Raw genomic sequence first — 3,629 nt, forward strand, 5'->3', positions numbered from 1 at the left:
TCGCAAGATTGGCTACCCATGGTGGTGGGGAGATAGGCCTCGTTCGAAGGTTCCTGCTACTCAGCCGTCGATTCCTTCTGGTGGGACGAATGGTGATCGTCGTGGTGGTTCTTTTGGTTCCGCGACCTCCAAACGGGTAGATGCGGCTCATGCTAACCAAGTTGTGTCCACACCACCGGTTTTTCATGCTAACTCCGCCATTACTGAAGCTGACCGGGTGGGTGTTAGTGGGTTGACCGATGCTGAATGAGCGGAATTCTGGCAAGTGTGATCATCTCTCAGGTAAGATTTTTATCGAATCTTGGGTTATTGATACAGGTGCTTCGAATCATATGACCGGCAACATTTATTTCCTTGTTGATATTTGCGATATGGCTCTGGTTTTTATTAAACTTCCTGATGGACGTTTTACTACGGCAAATAAACATGGAAAAGTTTCTCTTGGATCACATCTTCAGCTGTCTAGTGTGTTTTTTGTTGATGGGTTGCAGTGTCATCTTATCTCTGTTTCTCAGTTAACTAGAGATAGGGGTTGCATTTTCCAAATATCTGACAAACTTTGTGTTGTCCAGGACCGCATCACACGGATTGTGATTGGAGCCGGTGAGCAGTTGTATGGTCTTTATTTTTTCCGAGGTGTGGAGGTTGCGGCTATGACACAAACCTTGGACTTTCAGCCTTTGGATGTGTGGCATTGTCGCTTAGGACATCCTTCTTCTACAGCTATGGAAATGATGAAGTTTTCTGATAATACTAGTAGGAATGTTTTTGATTTCAAGTCTTGTGACGTTTGTATTCGTGCTAAACAAACACGAGACCTGTTTCCTTTGAGTATTAATAAAACTACGATGGTTTTTGATTTGGTTCATTGCGATTTATGGGGTCCATATCGGACTACAGCGATTTGTGGGTCTCGGTTCTTTCTCACTATAGTTGATGATTTCTCACGAGCTGTGTGGATATATTTGTTACCCTCAAAAGCTCCTACTGCATCTACACTTCGTGGTTTCATTTCTCTCATTGAACGTCAATTTGATAAGAAGATTAAGAAAATTCGAAGTGATAATGGGGCTGAATTTTTGAGTCTTGGTGGTTTCTTTCGGGAACAAGGAATCATTCATGAGACTTCTTGCGTTGGGACACCCCAACAGAATGGACGCGTGGAGCGCAAGCATCGACATATACTCAATGTTGCGCGCGCTTTACATTTTCAAGCTAATCTCCCTGTGGAGTTTTGGAGTTTTTGTGCTCTTACTGCGGGATATTTGATAAACCGCACACCTACTGCGGTCCTTAATGGAAAGACTCCATTTGAAATCTTATATGATCGACCACCACTGATGGATCATTTACGAGTTTTTGGATGTCTATGCTATGTTCACAATCAGCATCGGGATGGTGACAAGTTTGTTTCTCGGAGCAATAGATCGATATTTCTTGGTTATCCTTTCGGGAAAAAGGGTTGGAAGGTTTATAATCTCGAAAGTGGTGTGATCTCTGTTTCACGTGATGTGATTTTTATGGAATCAGAATTTTCGTTTTGTGTTGACACTTCCTCTACATCACCGCTTCTGCCTTCACCCATTCCATCTTCTCCGCAGTCTCCAGATGAAGATTGTTTTGCTGATTTTCCCCCGTCATTACCGAACATTGGATCCTCCTCTGTTTCTTCTCCGGCTGTTGTTGGTTCTGACCCGATAGAGGACTCGCCTGTCCTCACTCCGTCTTCTCCTGTTCCCACTGAGCCTGCTCTCGAACTATCACCGGTTCCTGCTGTTTCTCCATCCTCTCCACATACTGATTCTCCGTCTTCTCGCTCCTCTGTTTTACCATCTTCTTCCCTACCTTCACCGGTTGTCGAGACTGTGGAGCCGGACCCATCTGCGGAAGAAGAAATACCTATGGGGCGAGACTGTCGACAAAAATGTGCTCCTACTAAACTTCGAGATTATGTGATCAACACAGTTACAGCTGATTCCGATGGTGATTTTACTGATTCTAGTTGGTATCCAATTGATTCATATGTTGATTGCTCTCAGTTTTCGGAGTCTCACCGAGCATTTCTCGCGGCTATTACAGCTGGTGTAATTCCAAAGACATATACAGAAGCTTTTTTTGATGAGAATTTGAGAAATGCAGCCCGGGTGGAGATTGATGCGTTAGAAGAGAGTGGTACTTGGACTGTTGAGGACTTACCTCCCGGGAAGAAAGCTTTAGGCTGTAAATGGGTGTTTACATTGAAATATAGGACAGATGGGTCACTTGAACGCTATAAGGCACGTTTGGTTGTTCTTGGCAATAATCAAACAGAGGGTTTGGACTACAAGGATACGTTTGCTCCTGTGTGCAAAATGACCATGGTACGTTCATCTCTGGAGGTCGCTGTCTCTCGAGATTGGGAGGTCCATCAGATGGACGTTCATAATGCTTTCTTACATGGGGATTTAGATGAGGAAGTTTATATTCGGTTTCCTCCGGGTTTCCGTAATGATGATAAAACCAAGGTATGTTGTTTACGTAAATCTCTTTATGGTCTGCGTCAGGCTCCTAGGTGTTGGTTTGCTAAGCTTTCCAGTGCTTTGAAAGAATATGGTTTCAAACAGTGTGTCAAGGATTACTCTTTGTTTACCTTTGCTGATGCGGACATACGTTTACACGTTCTTGTGTATGTTGATGATCTTATTGTTACTGGTAGTTCACGGCAGATCATTGAGGAGTTCAAGCGTTATTTGAGTTCTTGTTTTCGGATGAAGGATCTTGGTATCTCTTAACTATTTCTTAGGTATTGAGGTCGCTCGTAACTCTACAGGTATGTATTTGTGCCAACGGAATTATACACTTGACATAATTTCCGATACTGGTCTTCTTGGTGCAAAACCTGTCTCTCATCCTCTTGAACAAGATCAAGACTTGGACTCGGCTACTGGTTCGTGTCTTCCCGATCCGTTTCCTTATCGCCGTTTGGTCGGACGTCTCATTTATCTCAGTGTCACTCGTCCGGACCTTTCTTATGCGATTCATCTTCTTTCTCAGTTTATGCATGCTCCTAAAGAGGCACATTGGGAGGCTGCTTTGCGAGTGGTTCGCTATCTTAAGAACAATCCTGGTCAAGGAATACTTTTGCGGGCTGGGACTGATTTACATATTGTCGCTTGGTGTGATTCAGATTATGCTGGTTGTGCTCTTTTACGTCGCTCGCTCACGGCTTGGATTATTCAGCTAGGTGGTTCACCTGTTTCTTGGCGAACACGAAAACAAGAGGTCGTCTCCTGCTCCTCAGCTGAAGCTGAATATCGGGCGATGTCTGAAACGGTTTGTGAACTTCTTTGGTTGCGTGAGTTACTGACTGCGCTTGGTGTTGATTGTGCCTATCCGATACTGTTGCATTGTGATAATCAGTCTGCCATTTATATTAGTCAGAATCCAGTTTTCCATGAACGAACAAAGCATATTGAGGTTGATTGTCACTTCATCCGTGACGAGATTGTTCGTGGCGTGATTGCTCCGCAGTATGTTTCGACTCGTGAACAACTGGCCGATATACTTACCAAGGCTCTCGGTCGCAAAGAGTTTGATGTTTTTACTGGCAAGTTGGGTATTTGTGATCTTCATACTCCAACTTGAGGGGG

The sequence above is a fragment of the Camelina sativa genome, chromosome 17, assembly GCF_000633955.1.
Source record: "Camelina sativa cultivar DH55 chromosome 17, Cs, whole genome shotgun sequence".
Taxonomy (NCBI): Eukaryota; Viridiplantae; Streptophyta; class Magnoliopsida; order Brassicales; family Brassicaceae; genus Camelina; species Camelina sativa.